Source organism: Acipenser ruthenus, chromosome 6 (genome assembly GCF_902713425.1).
Source record: "Acipenser ruthenus chromosome 6, fAciRut3.2 maternal haplotype, whole genome shotgun sequence".
NCBI lineage: Eukaryota > Metazoa > Chordata > Actinopteri > Acipenseriformes > Acipenseridae > Acipenser > Acipenser ruthenus.
This window is the reverse complement of record NC_081194.1, coordinates 57,375,267-57,400,742: the sequence shown is the minus strand read 5'-3', so window position 1 is coordinate 57,400,742 and position 25,476 is coordinate 57,375,267. Positions and strand designations below refer to the sequence as shown.

Genomic DNA, 25,476 nt, shown 5'->3' with positions numbered 1-25,476 from the left:
TGAGCATATGCAGTTCAGTAATACACATGTCACGTGTTCTAACCACAACACAATTTACTCCTCTTACCCTTTCCTTTCTCTCCCTTTTTTATATATTTGCTCTATATTTGTCCTCAAGCCCATTTTCTCTCCTTCACTGCTTGTATCTTCTGCCTACCTGGCTTAAATCACAACTCTTGCTGCCTCTGCTGACAGCACAGGTCACAATTTAAGAAAGGAACACCTTACTTATTAAACTTCAATGTTTTATTTAGTTGTGCATAGAGGTGCATGTATGTCAAAGAAGATTAACATGTGTTTTGTATTTACCTTTAGATTGACTTTTTGCTTTGACACATCCGGTTTTACTTGGATTCACAAACTATTTTAATTGTAGGAGAAACTGCTACTTGTTGTTAAATTAACATAGTGCTCCATACATATGAAATCCCTGATACACTGTGTTAAAAAAAAAAAAACATATTTGTGTAGCGTGTTGTGAATGTATTATTATTATTATTATTATTATTATTATTATTATTATTATTATTATTATAGTGATACATTGTAAAACAGAATTGGACTATAAATTCAGTGTTTTATTTTAATTTGCAAAAACTGGGTCTGCAAATTGCCATTGTTATACCTACTGCATGATTTGCATTAGCCTATAAAAGTATCCTTCCCTAACCCCACTGGGAAAGTAAAATACAAAGAGTTCAAAATGCATTTTGTAAGATATTAGCATTCCCTTTCTTCAGGGTACATAAACCCACCTGAATACATATTGTAACACATGGACGTTGTCATTGCATAGTCATATTCTCCCGGAAATGTACTGTAGTATAAATATCACTTGGTAACACAACAGTACCCATTTTATAAAACCCTACAAAGCTACATCTGCATGTAGCGCCAAACTGCGTTCTTAAAATGATTGCCATGTACTGTAACATGTAAAGAATTTACAGTGACCCAATGTAATTAGTGATAATTAAGTGTTTTCTACTGGGATGTAAAATACAGAAGCACTGTATTAAATTAATGTTTCTTTATGTTTGAACAGAATAAGTACCCATTTTGCTCGTATATTATGAATTAATTAGAGGGTATTTGACAGGAAGAAAAATGCGGTAACAATAAAGTAAATACAATAAATGAATAAATAAATAAAACATAAACGCGAAAAGAAACAATGTTTTTACTTTGGTAAAGAATACATTTGTGAAACTTAAATGTGAAAAAGGTAAGGTGTCATTAAGTATGCCTTTAGAGTGTGCCCACGAAAAAGTCCACACCAAACCATATATTCTTCTTTGAATCAATTGCTGGTCATAAGCACTTTCTTATTCTAATAGCCGCTCTGAGACTGGAGTCTCGTTAGAGCTGGAGAGAACGGGTGCATGTGTTTAGTTACTGTACTAATACAAATTAATTTGCTGAGAAGGGGCATTACCCCTTACCCACATTGTTTAGATGTGCACCAAACATACAGTAGTACAGACACATGTATATATGATTTAATAATATGCCAATAATACATTTCAAGAAACACCGAATGTATGGTAATATTGCATCACATTAATATAGAAATGGCTTATGTTTTATCAAAATTTAAACTTCACACCTGACTCCCCTACGATTGAAATGCTTCCCTTTTTTTTAGATCTACAGCAAGCATTCTGTATGTACCAGTCAGATTTGAAGTGCGATTCATATAGCAGCCTACTAGGAACACTTTTAAGGGACAACGATTTCAGCAGCAGCCTCTGCTTAATGTATCAAACATTTCCCCTACCTTTGTAAACGACTTACCATTTGCATGTCAGTGGAGTTGTAAGAATGCAGTTGCTATTCCAATATTGTTACTGTGCATCCTTCAGCTTTCTCCCCCAAAAGATATAAACTCACAACAATCCAACGAGGTCCATCTTTTCCAGAATCCGCAAAGAAACTGATGACAAGGAAAATTGATCATCAGCGGCAGCGTCAGCCTGCAAACACTGTACTAGTTGCGTCGTTTACTCCCAATTCCAGATTCCATGCGTATATCCCAATAAACAAACACGCCAGAATCCTATTTTTTTGTTTGCAAACTGTTGATAATTGTAACTGTTCGTGTATTGTTGTGTAGTTATTTAAGCCTTTGGAAACTTTAACAGCCGCCGAATGTAGAAGAAAGGACGTGCTCCCAGATCTCCACGAGATAGTGCAACCATGCTGAACAGTTCATTTTCAAGTTCATTATATATTACACAAAAGCACACTAATATGCCTCGCAGAGAGACCAACTGAGAGATGCTGCGCGCAAGAGAGGAGAAAGAAGCAGCTGCAGTGATCTCCAAAAGCACTCTAGATGGCACAACTAGGCAGCACAGCGCGAGCTGGCAAAGAAAGCGTACATCTTGCACAAGCACGCCGTTTTTTTTTTTTTTTTTTGTCTATAATCATAAATCACAGACAGCTCCACTTTATCTTCGTTAAATGCAGCATGCTTTGAGTTTAGCTGTTGTTGCTATTGTTGTTGTTGTTGTTGTTGTTGTTGTTGCTGCTGCTGTTATTACTAATGTACACAACTCAAACTGTGCCTAGACCTATCAGTACAAATAGTACTGGCCAAGAGCCAGGTCTCTTTTTACAAAGCGGATTAGTGTGTCTAATCTATTTCATAATAATAGAATACTAAGCTTCGTGGAAGACATAGCTAAACAAGTTAAATAGGGAGTGCTTAGTTTCTTCTTTCTTTGGCCAAGGGGACACGGAGACAAGAGGGTTGATGTGGTGATCTCATTCTCTACTTTTAATTGTAGAAAGTTTATTCAAAGTGTTATTATTAGTATTATTACGTTTTCTGGACCGCGACGTGAGCAAGTTATTCGCGTTGATTGTATTGGGGTGCAGATTGCTACTGTGAGGACTTCTGTCGGTTAAACTGAAACCCGGTACTACTGGAAGATAATGTTAGACCAGGCAGAGTAGACTCAGGTACAGGAATTGCCCGTTTGTCTTCCATCAATGTTTTCTCATTGCAAGCCATATCAGGGGGAGATATTAAACAGAGCTAATCTGGTAGTTTGTTTTCATCGAAACGCGGTCTACAGGGTTTACTAAAATCCTAGCGTTATAACGTTGTCATGGCTAAAGGGCCATTGACTAGTAAGTCTTAAATTATTACATTTCATCTACATTTCAGCAGTATCGTTGAATCAAGCTGCTCAATAATTAACTAAAGCTATAATCAAATACATGAAGTTGTTTCACTTGTTGTACATGTTTTAGAATTGTATGTCAAAATATCCTTTGACTTGAGGATTTGTGCTTGTACCATATATAATCTCATACTAATCTCATACTATCCACCATCACAATATGTAGGTGACCCTTTAAAGCAGTTTTTTATGACAATATACTTTATAACAAGCCACCACAAGGGGGACAGATGAATACCTGTTAGACTGTATGAAGTGGGCTGGGAATACATACATTTTCAGAATCTGTAAAGCTGTAGTGTCCCTTAGGAATAGCATTTTACAGATTACACAAACCTTGGTGTTTTGAGCATATACTTTAATGCACAAAGGGATCAAACCTTTAAATAAAAGGAGGTTAAATGTCTAAGAGATACAAATGGCAAAATCATAGAGGAAGAAAAAAAATAGCAAATATATTAAATGATTACTTTTCACAGGTTTTTACAAAGGAGGACACGGACAACATGCCCCACATGTCGACCTGTTCCTATCCAGTTTTAAATAACTTTAGCATAACAGAGGCAGAAGTGTTAAAGGGACTAGGAACTCTTAAAATAAACAAATCCCCTGGGCTGGATGAGATCCTCCCAATAGTACTCAAAAAAATGAAAGAAGTTATTTACAAACGGCTAACCAAGATCATGCAACAGTCTCTTGACACGGGTTGTACCGACAGACTGGAAAACTGAAAATGTAATACCGATCCACAAAAAGGGAGACAAAACCGAACCAGGTAACTACAGACCAATAAGACTGACTTCTATTATATGTAAACTTATGGAAACTATAATCAGATCCAAAATGGAAAAATTACCTATATGGTAACAATATCCTGGGAGACAGTCAGCATGGTTTTAGGAAACGGAGATTGTGTCTAACTAACCTACTTGACTTTTTTCAGGATGCAACATTGAAAATGGATAATTGCAAAGCATATGACATGGTTTATTTAGATTTCCAGAAAGCTTTTGACAAAGTTCTGCATAAAAGCTTAATTCTCAAACTGAACGTAGTAGGGATTCAAGGAAATGCATGCACATGGATTAGGGAGTGGTTAACATGTAGAAAACAGAAAGTACTGATTAGAGGAGAAACCTCAAAATGGAGCGAGGTAAACAATGATGTACCACAGGGATCAGTATTAGGTCCTCTGCTGTTCCTAATCTACATTAATGATTTTGATTCTGGTATAGTAAACAAACTTGTTAAATTTGCAGACGACACAAAATAGGAGGAGTGGCAAACACTGTTGCAGTAGCAAAGGTCATTCAAAATGATCTAGACAGCATTTAGAACTGGGCAGACACATGGCAAATTACATTTAATAGAGAAAAGTGTAAAGTATTGCACGCAGGCAATAAAAATGTGCATTATAAATATCATATGGGAGATACTGAAATTGAAAAAGTGATCTGTGAAAAAGACCTAGGAGTTTATGTTGACTCAGAAATGTCTTCATCTACACAATGTGGGGAAGCTATAAAAAAGGCCAACAAGATGCTCGGCTATATTGTGAGAAGTGTTGAATTTAAATCAAGGGAAGTAATGTTAAAACTTTACAATGCATTAGTAAAACCTCACCTAGAATATTGTGTTCAGTTCTGGTCACCTCGTTACGAAAAGGATATTGCTGCTCTAGAATGTGCAAAGAAGAGCAACCAGAATTATCCCGGGTTTAAAAGGCATGTCGTATGCAGACAGGCTAAAAAAATTGAATCTATTCAGTCTTGAACAAAGAAGACTACGCGGTGATCTGATTCAAGCATTCAAAATCCTAAAAGGTACAGACAATGTCGACCCAGGGGACTTTTTTGACCTGAAAAAAGAAACAAGGACCAGGGGTCACAAATGAAGATTAGATAAAGGGGCATTCAGAACAGAAAATAGGAGGCACTTTTTTACACAGCGAATTGTGAGGGTATGGAACCAACTCCCCAGTAATGTTGCTGAAGCTGATACCCTGGGATCCTTCAAGATGTTGTTTGATGAGATTCTGGGATAAATAAGCTACTAACAACCAAACGAGCAAGATGGGCTGTATGGCCTCCTCTCTTTTGTAAACTTTCTTACGTTCTTATGTTCTAACATAATAAATGTGTAGTGGCTGTTGATAAGTATGTCAGTGACATTCATCCCTGTCATCCCTGTGAGCGAACTAATAGTAACATGAGAAAGCAGATCTATAACCTTTATCGACTACTGTATATGTACATGTTAAAATATAACTTTGTCAGGCTCGGATACTCTCTATAACCTCTGACAAAGAATGACCAGATCAAGATTCATCACCACTGAATAACAGCTTTTCCGGAGAAAAAAGGAAATGTGTCATATAGATGGAGAGACAGACAGACAAGGTGACTCCATATACTAGAAGATTCTAAAACGTTTAATACATTTTAGAATTATGTTTAGAATGTTGTTTTCCAGTTTCATAAAAAGATAGCTGTTTAAATCTAAGTGTGACACATATATACAGACAGACAAAAGATTATGAAAGTAGACAGTAGACTTACTGGGAAAAGCTTACATCCAAATTCCTCATACTAGGAAATAAATAAATAAATAAATACTATAAGTGGTTAAAAATGGTCTTTATAACATTATTATCTGCTTAGGAAGTAGTTATAGGTATATATATAAAAAAAAAAACAACTACTCAACTGCTGTCTGTAACAGTGGAGGTTTAATAAATATTGTTATTGCATTAATGATTGATTATGTATTTATTTATTTGCCTAATGTATTTAAAAAAAAAAAACTGAGCCTAATTAGTTCACATCCTTCTTTTCCGCTTATATTTTTTTCTACAAGTGATAAGGTTATAAGTTATTTCAACACTGGGCCAGCTGATAAAAAGGCCTTTCAGTAAACACTGCATACACAAATAGTATGGTAAATCAAGTGGTAATAAGGCTCAACTGCATGTGTGGCAGAATGGAACTAAAGTACAGCATGTGCCTTTACATACAGCATAAAAATAATGCCACTACTGAGCAATGGTTGCAAGATATATTTAGCAGGAAAGAGGATTTCATAAATCTAATCCAAATGTTTCCTAAATGCCAAACGACAATAATATAGATATGCCTGTTTATGCTGTATGAGATTGCTGTTTAGCAAAGAAAGCCTTTTTTGTCATTTTGAAATGAAGGCAGCTGTATGTCTTTTAGATTGCCTTGAATTCTGATGGGACTATATGAAGATTTCAAAGTTAAAATGTCATGGAAAGGATTTAAAGACACCAGAGGAATCCCACTGAGCTGAACACCACCGTCACTCAGCAAGTATGCTTTGATCCCTTATTAAACCTTCAAAGTAGTAATAAATCATTTGACTGAACCTAAGAACTAAATGCTGATTTGTGCCAATAATGGTCAATATCATTTGTTTATTTAGCAGACACCTTTATCCAAGGCGACTTACAGAGACTAGGATGTGTGAACTATCCATCAGCTGTAGAGTCACTTACAACAACGTCTCACCCGAAAGACAGAGCACAAGGAGGTTAAGTGACTTGCTCAAGGTCACACAGTGAGTGAGCTGGGATTTGAATTGGGGACCTCCTGGTTACAAGCCCTTTTCTTTAACCACTGGACCGCACAGCTTCCTTAATGTTTCATAAATCAAACAAAGACTTTACCTGTTGATTCATAACTGTCAAAACCTTTGTTGTGAAACCTTAGATGCCCGTCTGGTATTGGAATTATAATATTCTTCACGAGACCGCACATCTTGTCCTGGATATTTATAATAATATATTTGGTTTATGAAGTATTTCAAATTGGATTTGCAATTAGGCATATTAATAAAATAGTTCTGACAGACAGTGGCATTGTCCTGGTATACCCTGGGTCCGTGGATTTCTCTGATGGACTGGTGTAGTTTACTTAACTTACACTAAACAACAGAAAAATAAGGCTGAAGACAGAAAGGGGATATACAACAACAACCTACTAATTTTAGAAAATGCCAATGATATGCAGCTTAATGAGGACAGGGATTCAAAATAAATAATTAAACTTGATTTAAAATTGTATACAAGTTTTATGAAAGTTTATACAATCCTAAAAGTTACAGGTAAAGTCAACTGCAGAAACCTGACTAAAAATGCAGGCTTCCAGGGGTGAAAGACCTGAGAGGCTAAATTAATTAGTCTTCCATTTGCTGCTAAAATATTGTAATTGTTAGTCACTTATAGCTAATCCAATATGGCAGATCACATGTAGCACAGACTTGGTAATCATTTACATACTGGTGTCCACTTTCGAAACCTGTCCATCCTCTACAAATATGGTTTAGTATCCAAACATAAACACTGTAAAAGAAGAAAAAAAAATCTGAACGCCAGCTGAAGGTTACCAGTGTCTTGATAGAAAGTTCTCTCAAACAGGAACTAGCATACACTTATTTACTTGGTGTCTTCAAGCAGGCAACAGATATAAACACAAACATTCTGCCATCTGAGTCGCTGCTGCTTTATCTTTAATAGCAGTTTTTAAGTGTGGCCAGTCCATAATTTTACGGCCACTTTATTAGGACATATTTTCCTTGATGACTCGAAAGGCCCAGGCATCTTCCATGGCCACCCTAGTCCCCGGATCTCAATCCAGCTGAGCGTGTTTGAGATGACTGAACGACGTGTTCATCATCACGATCCCTGGTGTGCCTCTACACCAGTTGCGTGAAATATTATGCCTGAATGGATTAGCATCGCTCCAGACACCTTCCAGCACCTTGTAGAGTGATGCTGTGTCAAGGATGTGATCAGGGCAGATCCTAATAAAGTAAGAGACAATGTATGCTCCTATGGAAGGAGCATGGCCATTTAGTTAATTTTAGGCTACACTATTTAAGAGGAAGTTCTAAATAATTTATATTCATAAAGAATGTGAATCACAGCTGTTAGACATTAATGTTGTTGTCTACTGTGACCTTTGATCACTTGGTAGTTCATACAAAGATTTATTTTGGAAACCTCAACGATCTTTTTGTTTCCTTTGCTGTGCATATAAATGTGATTAATTGTTGAAATCCCAATAAAAATAGCATTACATACCCTTAGTCTAAATCATAACACAAAATGGAATGTTTCCCCAGTTAAAAAAAAAGATTGGGAAGACATTTTAATTTGGCCTTTCGTTGGGTATCATCATGGCGTAACATTTTATAGCAGGTGTCTATGATTCAAATGTAATTTCACATGATCATATGCTTTTCTATATAGTGTAACACGTCCCCACGTGTTGCTACAACTGTTTAAATAGCGTACCTGTAAACATTCTTTTCATGGTTAACATCCTGACAACTTTTTCCTGACAACACAGCAATAATGGTCCATGATGTGGTACGGAACAAATAAGCCAGAGCGCTTGTTGTTTTTTTTGTTTTTTTGTTTTTTTAAATCGCTCTTCCTGCAGTGATTTAGAGCACAGATCTCAAACCCCAGTGCACTAGAGCGGACATTTTGAAAAGAGCTTTGAAACAGACTTTAAAGTTATAAGTGGAAAATGTTGTCAGGATGTTAACAATGAAAAGAAAAATGACAGGTACTTTATTTAAACAGTTGTAGCAATACGTCGGGGCGTGTAACGCTATATTTTTCAGAAACTAGCTACTTACTTTTTAACCCTAACACTGACATTAATCATAAATAAATACACATCCTCAAAAAACCACCAACATGAGAAACTGTTGAATGTATCCTAAAGAGATGCTTACTTCAAATCAATTTAAAAGGAATATGTTAATTCATACACATTATATTAGAAGTGTAATCCTTCAGGGAACTGTTTCTAATACTGAGACAAAATGAGCAAAAGTATTGCAAGGTAAAACTAAGGGCCTAATTCAAATAACTTTTAGCTAGAAGAGGTTTTTTATGAAGAAAATAAATCATGCAATAAACATAGCAAATTTGGATACATTTGAAAAGACTTAACTTCTCACTCACACCAACAGTAACAGTGCTAACCATAGCAGAATTAATAATGGTTGATTAGGAAGACATTATATATCCAAGGCGACTTACAGAGATTAGGGTGTGTGAACTATGCATCAGCTGCAGAGTCACGTCTCACCCGAAAGACAGAGCACAAGGAGGTTAAGTGACTTGCTCAGGGTCACGCAATGAGTCAGGGGCTGAGGAGGGATTTGAACCGGGGACCTCCCGGTTACAAGCCCTTTTCTTTAACCACTGGACCACATAGCCCTCCTCTCCAGTCCATATTATTATTATTATTATTATTATTATTAGTTTATTTAGCAGACACCTTTATCCAAGGCGACTTACAGAGACTAGGGAGTGTGAACTATGCATCAGCTGCAGAGTCACTTACAACTACGTCTCACCCGAAAGACGGAGCACAAGGAGGTTAAATGACTTGCTCAGGGTCACACAATTAGTCAGTGGCTGAGGTGGGATTTGAACTGGGGACCTCCAGGTTACAAGCCCTTTTCTTTAACCACTGGAGCACACAGCAGCCCTGGAGTACAGCAACTGCATACATGTTTCGGGACTCATCGATGCAGGGTAACTGTACTCCGACAAGTGAAAAGCTCAGGAGATTAAGTAAAAACAAGTATCTTTCGAGTTAAGGTAGGAGAAAGCAGTAACTATAGAATTGGGATATGCAAAATTCAGCATCACAAGAGCCAATCAAATCTCGTGAGAAGGATAGGTGCTTCGCAGAATTTGCACCCTGATGTACCACCCATCCAGAACTTTGATTGCCTCTTGTGATGCCTTTTTTGGCGCTCCATGCAGCTGTTGTCAGGGCAACCCGAACTACAGGCTTTGTGTAGCATTTGAAGCAAGCTGGTTCATCTGTGGTGGCGCGAGTTGGACTTGGCGTGATTTTATGGAATGGCTAGAGACACTTTTATCGGATACTCGAAACACGATCTAGTCATGCGCGGTCACCAGATATCCGATCTCTATCTCTATAAAGCACTCGTCTCCAAGGACGCCTCCGCCCAGCCTGCCAGCCTACATGCAGAGTTATTGACATCAAGGGTTAACTGCAGCTGCTGGTCGAAGCTCTGCCAACCATCAACATCAGGCTTGATGCTCGAAAAGCAGCCTGTCCTGCTTCATCAGAGCCTACACTCCTGCTTGTCTCTCGGTGATGTCATGCGCTCCAGTGCTGGCTCCATGGCTCCTGGCTAGTCTCAGCATTCACGTCAGTCTCCCAGCTAGCCTCAGCATTCACGTTAGGCTCCCAGCTAGCCTCAGCATCCACTCCTGACTCCCTCTACCAGAGGCCAAGTCGGTGGCTCCGCCCCACCTACGAAGCAGCCTCCTTCTCCAGCAAAGCCTCACAGTCAGTAGCTGCAAAGAATCTAGCAGTGCTCGCAAGCATCAGCCACTCTGCCTCACCTTTCAACCCTGTTCCTTCCACCTGCCCAGCTGCACAGCACACAGCCGCATTCCATCTTGCAGCACTCTGCTCAATCTCAGGCTGCCGTTGCTCCCGTCTTCGAAGCAGCATTGTCCAGCAACTCAGCCACTCCTTCCATCAGGAGAGCTGCAGCCACGCAGCCTCGCAGCCCACAGCCTCAGCTGACCTCGCCAACCTCCATCACAACATCTCCAGTCACCAGATTCTGCCAGCTGATGCCAGCCACCACTCCTCTCCCTCCGCAAGTTCCACTTCCACCAGCTCTTCATGGACTGAATCTCTCCCTATCTAGGCTGCTCCTCTCCACCCAGAGCTACATGTCAGCAGTGCTGGCCCCGCTACCAACTCTTCATATTCTACAGCATGATCCATCTATTCTCAGTTCTGCATGCAGAATCAGATCATTCCAGTACAGTTCAACCATACCGGGATCCTGGCCTTCATCGTCCACCTCTGGGACATCCTTCACCTGTCTTCTTCCACTGTTCGCTCCTACCTATCTGGAAGCCAGCACTATTATCGTCTCCAGTGCATCCCGGCACCCACCCTCTTCTCCCTGCTTGTGGTCTGCCTGACTCTCCGTGGAATCAAGAAGTTCCTCCCCTCTGCTTTTCCCACCAGGATGCCAATCATGACTGATATCCTCCTCAAGCTAGGTCTGCATTCTTCATCATGGATGCTTCAATCCCTGGGATGACATAATGATAGAAGCAATCTGCATAATCTGCAATCTGCTTTCTTTGGGTTTCTCAAATGCGCAGAATTCACGGTCTCATCCTCTTCCAGTTTCCCATCTTCAGGGGTCCGTGCCAGCAACCTCTCTTGCACTCAAGACCAGCACTTCCTGCTTTTCCTGAAAACATCAGGAAAAACAGATCAACTTCACTCTGGACAATGTATACAACTATCATAGATTAATTCTCCCCTGTGCCCCTACAGTTCTCTGGCAAAAATCGTTCTCAAAAACCCAGTCACTCAGATCCTCTCTTCACTGACTGCTCAAGGAACATTGTCACTAGGAACTGGTTCTCGTCACATCTGTCCTCCTTATACTTGAAGAAGCCTGATGATTTCTTCAACCAAATGTTATGGTCAGAGGAATCCAAAATATAACTTTTTTTCACCAAGAAAGCAACAATATGTTTGGAGGAATTTAAAGAAAAGTTAATCATGCCCAGTGTTAAACATGGTGGAGGTTGTGTGATCGTATGAGCTTATTTTCCATCCTCAGGCACTGGCAACCTTTGTATTGTAGAAGGACCAATGAATGGTGCAAAATATCAAGACATTTTGCACTCTCATTTGTTACCCAGTGCTAGAAGGCTTATTGGATGGAAGTTTGTATTCCAGTGGGATAATGACCCTAAGCACTTTGCGAAGTCAATTAAGGAATTTCTGAAAAAAGGATGATTATAGTTATAGATTGGCCATCTCAGTCCCCAGACTTGAATCCCATTGAGATGTTGTGGATTGACTTGAAGGCTGCTGTTGCAAAAAGTCGATTGCAGAACTCAAAGCTGTATGTGTTGAAAAATGGGCAAGAATATCACTGGAAAGATGCCAAGAACTGGTTTCAAAATACAAAAAAGGCTGCAAGCTGTAAAGAAAGCAAAGTGTGGACACACAAAATACTCAAAAGTAGTCCAAAAAGTCAAAGTATGACATTAGTTTTTACATGTTCTTTTTCATGTTATGCATGTTATGTAATATTTTGTTGTTTTATTATAAGCTAAATCTGTACTTTAATTTATATCTTTCAATAGAACAATTGGGAATTATATAACTTTCTTTGTGGTTTTTCTCATTTTTTAACTGCCCAAATACTTTTGTCTGCGACTGTATATATGTCTGTGTGTGTGTGTGTGTGTGTGTGTGTGTGTGTGTGTGTACTGATGCACAATAAAGACACAACACTCAGGTCTAATTGATTTAATCAAATATTTTAAACAAAATCACAGAAAATGTGAACAAAAATACAGATCGAACAACTACTGTATGATAAGTTTTCAGTATGAAATGTGACACACTGACAAAATGAAAACATTACAAAGTTAGTATCGGGTATGACCTCCCTGAGCATTAACTGGCTGCGTTGACGCATAGACCTGATCAACCTCTGGATAGATTGCTGTGGCATATTCTACCACTCTTCCTGTGCAGCTGCAGCCAGCTGGTTGCAGTTGTCTCCTGTGGATGGCACTGGCAATATTGGACTCAGGTCAGGGGAAAAGCTGGCCACGGCAAGACCTCGACATTCTATTCTTGAAGTCATGCAATTGTAATCCTAGCACTGTGTGGTCTTGTATTGTCCTGCTGGTAAATCGACACTTCTGGATTGTCTTGCAGGAACGGAAAAACTGTTGCCTCAAGGACTTTGTCAATGTATCACTAAGCAGTAAGGTTGCCCTCAATCTGCATCAAAGGCGTTCTTGTGTTAAAGGAGATTCACCCCCACATCATCAAACTTACATTGCCCCACTGGTTGGCTTGAACAACACAACAGTCAGCATAACACTCACCATGATGTGGTGGGCCAGTGCTGACCCTCTGCATTCCAGGACGTGGCTGTCCCTTCACAGAGCCGGTTTCCTGGTTTCTCTGGACTAGTCTGCTGATTGTTGAAGCAGAACATCTCATTCCCCGGGCAACTTCTCTCACATTCAGACTGCCTTCAATCATGCTGATAGCAACCAGACGATCTTCATTATTCAAGCGTGGCATGGTCGTATCTTTTGCTGTTCTTGCGTTAATTAAAATCATTTTTCAGTCTTTTCGAACGGCTTTTTATACAGATTCTTAATCAACTCATTTTGGCAATTTTAACTCAACTCAATAACCAAACACTGAGCACCTGGCTTTTTTTTAAATCACATGACTTGAGCTCAGTATTTTGTTATCCCAAGGAACAATACTAGTCAAACAATCAACAAACCTATCTGCTCACTATTTAAAATGCAAATAACATTATGTATGTGCCCAATGAGCTATTGATGTAAAACTTAGATTGTTGTGTTTTCATTGTGCATCAGTATATATATATATATATATATATATATATATATATATATATATATATATATATATATATATATATATATTGTTTGTTAAATAGATTCTTTACTCTTCTTTTTCTCTGTGGCAGCGTGGCAGGGTGAAAGTCTTGCCGATGCACAGGTATGTGTGTGTTTGGGAAATATTGGGTGGCAGGGAGGGAGATAAAATGTGGCTGGAGCCAGGATTTGAATATATTATAAAATGATTAATTAAGGCTCCAAACATAAGTGTATAAATAGGGTGATCGCGGGTGTTGATTAGGATTGAAGTTGGTGTTAGAGGTGGTGCCTGTTTTGTGTTCCGTGACCCGTCCTGTGTTTACGTTTTTGTAAGTTTTGTAGAACCTTTTGTTTCGGCCCTTGTGCCTTTTATTTTGTCAAAAGAGTTTTGTTAAGTGCTTGTACCAAGTGCTTTTATTTTGCTTATTTGTTTATTAAAAAGTGCATTAGCGCATTAAAACGGCAAGCTTTCTGTGTCTGAGTCTCTGTCCCTGCCATTACCATCTGGGCTGGGAGGCTACTGTGCCACATTCTCATTGATCAAAGACCAGGAAGGCTTTTAACAGGAGAAACTCATTACTGATCCAACCTTTTATAAAAACACTGTAAATCACATACATGATTGTGCTGTTGCCATACAACATCCCAGTGCAATTATTTTATGAAATCAGCACACAGTTCTCACCATGACATACATTATGTAGCTGTTTTATTGCTTGTCCTTGTGGTCCTTGGTGTGTGGATGCATTTCCCAGAAGACATTAAATACTCTACCATTGTGGCTGCCTCTGAAACGCAGTTAAACTGTCCACTTCATTGTTTTAATATGTGTATTGCTTATACTGTGTGTGTGAAAGAAAAATTAAGTTAGGTGTGTATGACTATGATTGTGGTTACGGTTAATTTCCGATTATTAAATTAAACACTAAAACAATTAATAAACTGCACAATTTTGATTGATTATTATATTATAAAACTTCACATTTTCTTTATGGTCACTCACCATAAAAGTTACTATCGCATCTCAGCCACTTTCAATTCCAGCGGTTCGCTTCAAGCAATGGGTGCGTTGTTAAATTCATCGGTGCTCTGCATCGCTGAGTCGGAAGTGACATCACTTGGTGCTCATCGGTGCGGGGAATTTAACAATATCTAACAATACTAATAGAAAGGTATTTGCTGCGGCATGCAAGGCTGTGGTTGACCTGTGCGAGCTGAAAGCTTATTGGGACGAAGGTTTAGTTATCTTTAACCGACTAATTAGGAGCTAGCTTGTTGTTACATTAAAATGTAGAAAGCAGCTAGCCTGCAACTGTAAATATTTATAAATATGAATATATTACTGGATACACTTTCAAATACAGTTCGCCCACTCTTAGCAACTTTGTAACATATTTGTTTGAAGTATAAAAGGACAAATAACATACACGATAAAAAAAAAAAATCTGTTCTCTCTCATATCGAATTCTTGTACGTCACCAGCTCAGTCGGCTACTCTGGGTAAGTTGGCAAATGTGATATTGTTTATCAATATGTTTATTAGATATTATATATTTATTAAAAATACACAACTCCATACCCATTTTCAAAAGATTTGGCGTCTCTGAATCTACAGTTACATTGATAATAGTATCTCCGTACAAGACAAACTTCCACAGTGGGAGCGGCCATTTTGGTCCAATGGTTAAAGAAACAGGCTTGTAACCAGGAGGTCCCTTGTTCAAATTCCACCTCAGCCACTGACTCATTGTGTGACCCTGAGCAAGTCACTTAACCTCCTTGTGCTCCGTCTTTCAGGTGAGATGTAGTTGTAAGTGACTCTACAACTGATGCATAGTTCACACACCCTAGTCTCTGTAAGTCGTCTTGGATAAAGGTGTCTGCTAAATAAAGAAATAATAATAAAATCATAAGGGTAAAAAGTTGTCAGGATGTTAACAATCAAAAAAGAATTACAGTACATTATTTAAACAGATGCAGCAACACGTGGGGAGGTATAATGCAATATTTTTCTTTAATGTCTCACCAGAATTTGCGCAACAGTTTAAAAAAGTGGAAAATGAAAACGACCTCAGTTTGATATGTAAGAGGAATATACTGTATATATTATTATTATTATTATTATTTATTTCTTAGCAGACGCCCTTATCCAGGGCGACTTACAGTCGTAAACAAAAATACATTTATATATATATATATATATATATATATATATATATATATATATATATATATATATATATATATATAAACACAGGATCAACACAGCAGCTCTTGAGCCTCTATTTAAAAGTTTTAGATAGCAAACAAAACACATTATGCGTGCGCACTTAGTACTTAGCACATAGTGATCTCTATGGGACAGAAAACAGGCAAGTATGTCATTCTGAAATGCCTCGTTAAACAGTACAAAACTTCCTGAAAATGTTGTGTAGTGATTTTTATATAGATTGTACATATTATATTTTTTTGTTGTGCCTGTTAGGTGGAATGTAATAAATGAGAACCAAAACGGTGAGTTTTTTTCCCCTTCACTTTACAATGCCATTTCCACGTTTGTTTTATTTGACATTTTTAAAGTAAAATTTCAGTTTTCATTGCTTGTTTAGCTATAAAAAGGCACAAGTAAACCTCATGTAATTACTTTATGAAAACGTGTTTACTGTGAAGAAACGACAATGGCAAGGAATGAAAAAAATAAATAAAATGCATTGTCAACTTTATGTACTATTTATTTCGGGAATAAACAAAACAACACATACAACCAGCCTTACACTGAGCCTTTTCTGGTCAGGAGGGAGATTTACAGTTCAAATACCTTTGCTGTCTGTCATACCATGTTAAACAACAGGAAAAGCATAGGGAAATCACATCAATGACCTTGCTGAAGTCAATGGACATGGATCCTTAAACTGTAATAATGTCAATGTCATGCTCTTGTTTCTATGTGAGTTAGTCTATAGGTTTGGATTTAAGAGACCATTAATAGCTAGGCAGATGTCAAATTGCTTATGGACAGTTTTATAATCAATGTAGTGATTGCTTGGAGAGCTGATACGGGTCAGTAGTGTCTAATCAGCATACTAATAAAAACTGAATCATAAGGGCACAGCCTTAGCTGATTTACAGTGATACCTTTAATAGAACTAAATTAATACTTTAATAACAAAATAGATAACAAGTGATTCAACATATTCTGATTTGGTATTATGGTCCGTTTTTTTTTTTTTTTTTTAAATTTATTTCCTGCAAGGTTACTGGCTGAAAGTCAAATGCGACTGTTCATTTATTTGGATAAATATAATTCTATACTACTTAAGAATTAATATGTGTGAATGTCAGGATAGAACTCCATACATTAACACCCTGCATTTAACATATATATTTTTAAATAAAATATATGATCTTTTTGTACTATAAAATAACGTAACTTACAAGTACATCCTTGATAAAAAAAGTCCCATAGTAAAAGAACAGCAAAGTATAATAAAGCATAGTGAAATCATGGTAACGTATAGGTAAGCATTTTAAAGCACAGAGAAGAATTGTAAATTCTATCAGAAAACATGGTAATCTATGGTAAATGCATAGTATAGTCTGAGTAGTACAACTGGTCCAGAATGCTGCTGCTGCAAGAATACTGACAAGTACAAAATGAACTGAACATATTACATCTGTCTTGGAAACTTTGCATTGGATATCTTTCAAATATTGGGTTATTTTTAAGATTCTTCAGTTGACCTTCAATGCTCTCCGGGGAACTGGCCTTAAATATTTATTGGACTTTCTGCATCCCTACATGTCAGCTGTGGTTTTCAAGCTCAGAGCTGCTGGCTGTTCCCTTGACCAGGTGTGTTACTCTGGGAGGTCAGAGTTTCTCCATAGTGCTCCTAAACTCATTGCCACTAGTTGTGAGAGGCTCTCATTCTCTTGGGAAATGTAAAGCACTGCTAAAAACACATTTGTTTTTCCTAGCTTTTGGTAATACAGCTTTTTTTTTAATGTAAATCGTTTTGTAATGTTTGTAATCATGTTTTTATTTTAGTTATGACATTGATGTTGCTGCTCACTGCTTGAGTAAGGTTGTGTTGTCAGATGATCTTCTTTAAATTGGGCTTGGGCTTGGGTTAAGTGAATTTTCTCCATCGCGATGGGCTTATTCACAAGACAACCCCACCTTGAACATAAAAAGATTTCAGGGTTCTAAAAATTTTAATTAACCCCAAACCGATGGGGCTGACCAGATCTAGGTGGAGGCGACCCGTTCTAGATGGGGGTGTATTTTGGGTTGGGGTCCTAACATATTGTATCCATGCCAGGAATCAGCCTCTCCTGGAAGGGGGGCTAGCATGCAAATAAGATACCGAGAATGCTGGGATTGGGAAATGTTTTGGGGAAAAGTGTTTTGTTAATTAATAGTTGTACAATTTTATGTTAAGTAAATGTGTTACCCTTATGTCCTAGTTTTATAAAGATGTGTTAATTTATTGTTCATAATTAAATTACCTGTTGTGCGATGCCTGTTTGTTGGGGTTGTGAAGTGATTGCTATGTTTGTGTGTGTGGATGGTGCCAGCTGTTGTTAGCTGCCAATAAAACCGCTTTGTACTAAAAGAGCTCTGGTGTGTGCGTCAATTACTCCCACCCTCACTATACTGGTGGCAGTAGTGGGATGGACAGCATACACTTGCTAACCCCGTACTGGGAGGAACAGGCGGAAGCCCGGAGGCTGAAGACTGAACGTCAGATGTGCACACTGGAAGAAGAGATTGCGCATCTGGCGGAACAGATCCAGGGGATGCAACGGAAAAGCAGTGGGGCTGCTCGGAGCCGGTCCAGGTTCTTGGCGAAGCTGAAATGTCCAGTGGCCAGTCCACCATGCACAGCCCACAGCACAGTCTCCAGGAGAGCTTGGGGGACCAACACATCTGTTGTCCCCTTGTTGCCATTGACAAAAGTCGCCTGTGTGACCAGGCCTTTAGGGGACATATGATTGTAATAATACTAATTAAATTTAAATGTATTTATTTTAAGGCAGTTTAGCCCATCATTGTCTTCCTCACTTGTTTAGATCCATAATTACCCCCAAGGAATAATCCCCATTAATTAATGTTTTTTTAAGAATTTCAGATTTTCAATTCATGGAATGCTTAATGATCTAGAATATGTTCCAAAAGTTCTTTTAGGCTTTTCTTTGATGCATTATATATCATATAACTGATAAAAAAAGTCTGTATACCAATACATACATATGCATACTAAAATAAAGTTAAGTTCTAGTTTAAAGTGGTTTGCAGTGCACAGGTGTAGAAGTGATGCAATACGTAACAGATGACAGACAACAAAGTAAACACAGTATAAACACACACAAAGACACAAACACGATCACCAGTCCAGAGTGAGTGCTAACGTGCAAGTGGTGAAATACAATTTTTTCAAGTCCAGTGGTGTCCGGGTTGGTGCTGGCCTTAAGCGACAGCTCCCGGTATGTGTTAGCCATCTAATAAGAACAAACGAGTACAATTAGAAACGACAAAAGAAACAAGCACTAAATATGGTTACTTTTTATTGTCCTTCAGCAGTTCTCTCTCAACCATAACAAAGGAACAGATCGCTTAGCCACGTCCCCTTGTGTACCATCAGTCACGCCCCCTTGGTTAGCGAGTGCAACCGTTCTTCCTCCAATCCAGGGTTGCCACATTGCTTCCTGTCTGGAGCAATGACTTGATGTACCGTGGCTTTGCCCCCTTTCTAAATGGCCGACTTCCACCTTTAAATAAATCGTATACCTAATTCACTACACTAGAGAAAATGCTTTGACAACATGGCCCACATTAAAATGATCTTGTATACCTGCAATTGTTATGGAAATGCAAACGTACAGACAATAAAACATAAGTCAAAGATATACATCTAGTTTCCCTGACCCATAGTGTGCCAATTACTGAGATGGTTTATGTATGTTTGCACTTATTTATTTTTGTGATTAATAATGCACATATACTCTGGGCTCTCAAATCCTGTGTAATAAAAATGTCATCAATGAAAAAGATGTACAGTTGCATACATACACCACAATTAAATATAGCCCACATAACACAGATCCTGTCTTGAGTTCACTGTGTCTTCACTGACAGTGCACGACTACTGAAACACTTAAGACAATCTCACACAATCAGATTACTACAATACCAACTACATGTATGGTCATCAACTAATACAATAAATATATATACTGTATATATATATATATATATATATATATATATATATATATATGAAAATTCCATCACACATCACTGTTATTTTCAAACCTTGATACACTTCTCATATATTACCTCAGCAATGAACCAGCAGACTTGGCATTGAGATCACCGGATTATGTGAAACATAAAGTGTTCTGATGATGCTGCCTGCTGTGAACCCATCACAACATCATAGGAAGATGCTACCAGGCACTACCAGGCAGTTAAAAATCATTTAAGTTGGAAAAAAAATTGTCAATTATAATTTTGTTGATGCAAAAGTATGAACTGCACAAGTGTTATGTAAGAAAGGAAGGGAAGAAAAACTTTATAACTCGTGCAAAATAACTTTACTTAACTTCGCAAATACCAGCTCCACTCATTCTCTACCGATCCCGAACACGTCCTTTCCACAGGTGCTCAGGTCACTGCAATATCAGCTGTTTTCCTTCAATCTCTGTGGCACTTCAACCCATCTCTATTTTCAATTCCAGCATGGATTCCATGCCTCACCCTCCGGTCTCAGGGTTCTCTTTTCATCTTGTCCTGTATTTTTCAGGGTCTTTCTCAATCCTGCTTTCTTTCCAGCGCCACCGCTGCTGCTACTGCTTCTCTGCTCTGCTTCACCTCTCTGCTTCCTTTCCAGCGCCGCCGCTGCTGCTTCTGCTGCTTCTCTGCTCTGCTTCGCCTCTCTGCTTCCTTTTTAGCACCACCGCTGCTCCTTCTGCTGCTGCTGCTTTCCTTCTGTTTCGTTTTCGCTCTATGCCTCCGGTCTGCATTTGTCTCTTCGTTTTCGCTTCTGCCTCTTCATTTTCGCTTCTGCCTGCATCCTGTCTGCTTCTTCATTCTCTGGAGGCTGTGTTTATATACGGTGGTTCAACTGGCCACACCTGTAGGCAATCTGAATCGGTTCATTAGCGTCCCCATTACTAACAACTCTCCTCTGTGTTCTTAAGCAATCCAAACATTGAAACAATAATAATAACAATAATAATAATAATAATAATAATAATAATAATAATAATAATAATAATAATAATAATAATAATGCAAAAGAAAAACACATCTCAATATCCACACGTAATAAACACGAACACAAAGAAATCTTATCGTCACCCGTCATATTAATGATTTAACCATACTGTTCAGAATGTTAGTCTTTCTGCTCCACTTTACAATAAAATAGGTCTCAATGGTTTTGGACTTGCACTTTGCATGTACTGATATTGCTTGGAATACAGATTGAGTAACCAGCTACCAAAACCACAATGTTTAGCTTGCAGCACATTGTTAGAGAGGAAAAAGCTGTTTTGTCCATGCTGAAGGTTCGTTCATGTGATTTGGGCCACTGTATCATGTCTGTTGATTGCCACTATATGTTAAAAGTACCTGTGGGGCACGCTGTGTCATGGATGTTGTGTGGTCCAGTGGTTAAAGAAAAGGGCTTGTAGCCAGGAGGTCCCTGGTTCAAATCCCTGCTCACTCACTAACTTATTGTGTGACCCTGAGCAAGTCACATAACCTCCTTGTACTCCATTTTTCGGGTGAGATGTTGTTGTAAGTGACTCTGCAGCTGATGCATAGTTCACACACCATAGTCTCTGTAAGTCGCATTGGATAAAGATGTCTGCTAAATAAACAAATAATAATGACAGGATTGCAACTGGAGAGCCTTCTAGTGGTGGTTTCTGCAGACGCTGCACTTCCAGGAACATCATGGGGGTCTGTATCAGAATCAGGCCCCCACTCCACCATAGTCATAGTTACAGTGTATACTGGATTGCTGGATAATATGTTAAAGTATATGAGTGTAAATCTGTATTGTGCTCCTTTTTTGTATACCTTTTGCATTCATGGTTATAGAGCTTTTAACCTAATTTTACCCCACCAATAGGGGAGAGAATCCATAATGACAGTGCATCACACAACTCTTCCCGTTACACTCTTGCCCCCTTTTACAGTAACTCGACGACAGGCTGCAGCGAAACAATGAGATTTGAATCATGACACCAGTGTATGAGATCACCATTGCAGGCCATTGACAACAAAATGAGTGGTTCTTTTCCTGTTGGCCCTTCTTGCTGTTAGCTCATCATGTTTTATGAGTTCTCATCTGATCTCTTCAAATACAATTTTTGAAACAATGAGATCAATTAACATTCTAAATGAATGGAAATTGAAGAAAAAAATGCACTATATTCACAAAATGCTTGGAATATCTGTTAAGCTGCAAACATTTTCTCTTTGTATTTTTCTGAATAATTCTGTAGGGTAAACATAATTTTCTTTCCCACAGGGCGGTGGCAAACTGACGACCTTGCACACCGCAAGTGAGAGTCTTAACCAACATGCAGAATAAAATATCAGAGCCTCATCTCATCTCACAGACAGGGTACAGGATCTGTAACAGGAGTGCATTCCCACAACACTTACCATGTCATTGGAACAGAACAAGTCATGGAAACACAATGATACATTTATTTTTTCTGGGGTGGAAACCTTAAGTTTACAGCAGTAAAAGCATAGCAAAGTGTATTAAAGCATAGGTAAGCATTGTAAAGCACAGAGAGGTATGGTAAAGCAAAAAAGCAGGATGGTAAAGGATGGTGAAGTATAACCATGGGAAAAGTATGAGAAAACTGCAAAATTACCAAGCAAATATACTGTGGTAAACTTTTATGAGGGTGATAAGTCAAGCACTTGTATTTTGATTCCTGCCAGCAATGCCTTCCGTGTTTATTACTGATTTCTAGCTGCAATTGAATTCATGCTGTTCTGGTTGAACTAGATCATTATCAACTCTCACAATGATCTCACATCTGTAGAACTAATTGTTGCTGGCAATTAAGCGACACCAGCATCAGGTCAAGCAGCTAATCTATGCCCTCTTGCAAAGATTAAGTATGTATTGTCGTGATAAAACTTCTAAAGGATAAAAGATACAATTCCATACCCAATAACGGAGTGGGTGTTGCCGTGTTAAACCCATGGTTTTTGCTGTCCATAAAACCCATTTAAAAATGTTTGTCAAAAAATAGACCAGGAACAGTTTCCCATCGTGACTAAAATAAACAAATTCTCTCAACACCCTTCACAGACTAATTTTGCCCAAACCTGTAGGACATTACTAGGTACTTTGTGGTTTCAGATTGTGGTATCCCTTCTAATTGTCCACTGCATTTTGCAGTTTTCCTATGGTTATACTATGCTTTTTTCATAGATTATCATTTTTTTAATATGCTTTACCATACCTCTCTGGTATCCCCAGAAATAATTGTTAAGGAGCCCGGGTAGTATATTATGGTTTGTATATAAAAACATGAATTCATTATTTTTTCAAAAGATAGTTCCTATTCAGTTTCTTGATTTCTTACGCAGTTAATTTCCTTATGCTTGGTTTCTAGTGGTATGAAAAGCTGAAGAGAGATAAATGATCTGTGGAGTCGTTGGACCCAAAACCCCACTCTGTCAAAAATACTCATATTATTCATAAAAGGAATGTATTAAGGATGGGAAGTTCATTATATTTATATAGTTAATTATATACATTATATAGAGCTAATTTGTTTTTTTTCCTTGGGCATTTGGTTTGAATGATAAATTAGAATTTTCTTCTGTTCTCCTGTTGTATGAAATATGCAGTGGGATTCATATCCTGGGAGTTGCTTTTGCAGCTGATCAACATTCCGGTGGAAGGCTTTCTAGCATAATTAAAAGAAAAGAGAAAAAAAAAAACCCTAACAAAAAATTGATTTCTTTTTTCTTTTTTCTTTTTTTTTTAAGCTGTGGCTTTAATTCCCCTTACCCAAGGGAAACATTAGGTTTCATTGATATTATTCCACATACTTACAAAAAGAAAATTGTGTTATTTGAAATGCCCACTGCTGATGGGTTCCATCATGCTTGTTTTTCAGAGGTAAGAAAAGCTGAAGATTGATATGCAACATACTGGTCAAATTAAAACCACTTCTTATCCAAGCCAATCATTCTCCCGGATGTAACAGAAAACACAAACCACACCAGATGCATGTGTTTTCTGTTGCATAGTCTGTTTTCTGTTTATAGACTTATTTTATAAAGTTGATTGCAGCGATAGTTTTTCAATTCCTAATTAGCACTAATATTGGACTATCTAATTAATGTGAACTACGCGTGACTTATGAATCAATCTTATCTTTCAAAATATAAACCACTTGCACACGTTAACATGCAGTCATTAAACAGTGTGCTGTATAATTTGTGTATAGAATTATAGACTCTGGTATCCATGTACAGCCATTGTAAAAAAAACTATGTTCAGCATTTCAGCGACTGTGCGCTGAAGCAGGCACTCGCTGAAATATTTGTCTACATAGATTAAGTTTTGCTTTTGTGTTTTGATGAATCAACAGTCATTATCTTATAGAGATAACATCACCACAACTCTGTGCCTTATGGCAAGAATTAAGTATTTTGTTTAACAGATGTTCTTGAAAAATCAATAGGAACCAAATCTAGACTAAACTGTAATTATACAAAATTGTTCTATTCCAGAAAGTGAAAAACAAAGGAAGGGCAGTGTTGATTACTTATTTCAGTTTCAAGGTTTTGTAACCAACTAATTGGGTGATCACCAGTTGTACTCCTATTGTGAGAAAAAGGATTGGCTTAGTATTCTGTGACCTTAACCTGAATGTCAAAGGCTTGCCACAATTCTTGTAAATCACAAAGTTTACAGCAATGACTTTCTTATTTTTCGAGATACGGAACATGAGGAGAGATAGACAGCATAATTTTCATATAATGCACCTTGTTTCACACGGCTGCAGAAAAACATAAAGCATGTAATATTACAGTAGTCCCTTGCTAATAGAGACACAGTTGTGCCGTACATTAGGATATGCCAGACACAACCTATGTCCTCCGATAATATCCAATTAAGTGTGATGCTAGGTCACTGTGAATTGCATGATCCAAAGAGAGACACTGAAAAAAAAAGCCAGCTGCTATACTGAGAAAGACAGGATGAAAATAAAATGGAACAGGTACCAGTAGCCTATGTCAGCATTTAGAAACAGACTACGCCACCTGGTGAAGAAACTATGGGAATCAGGTCCCGTTGAAGTATGGGGGGGATGATCCTTCCCACCAAACACCACAGGTACTGTATAAAGCATCTCACAGTTCTTAACATTTACCATTAACCTCTACTAGAAATTACTTGCAGAAAGAATGAACAAAGAAAAAAAACCTAATCCAAAAAAAAAGGGTCAAAATACCTGGATCAAAAAAAAAAAATAGTTCCAATCACTGTTTGTATGCAATAAGTCCTTCAGAATTTGTGTAAAATAAAAACAAAACAATTCAGATCTTATGCGTTGTTGTCCTCAAAGGAAAACGAAAAAGTTAAAATACTGCAACCAGCCCACATTGCACTGCAGCCTGCGTCAGGAATGGCTCTATCTCTGCGGTATGCCTATCAGCTTCCCCAGCACGTCTGCCTGGGCCTGAGCATGAAAAAAACAAAAAAAACACACACACACACAACATTGCAAATATCTCAGTCCACA

The 25,476-nt window shown here is 38.1% G+C and overlaps 1 protein-coding gene across 3 annotated transcripts in view; it reads right to left on the bottom strand.

The window, feature by feature from the left end:
* Window positions 1-2,560, bottom strand: part of LOC117410795 (leucine-rich repeat and fibronectin type-III domain-containing protein 2-like) — a 170,283-nt gene extending 167,723 nt beyond the window's left edge. For all 3 annotated transcript variants that reach the window (XR_009328922.1, XM_034017619.3, XM_034017618.3), the window contains exon 1: window positions 1,795-2,560. The gene's annotated coding sequence lies outside the window, so the exon portion shown is untranslated. The remainder of the gene's footprint in view (window positions 1-1,794) is intronic.
* Window positions 2,561-25,476: the final 22,916 nt, after the last annotated feature.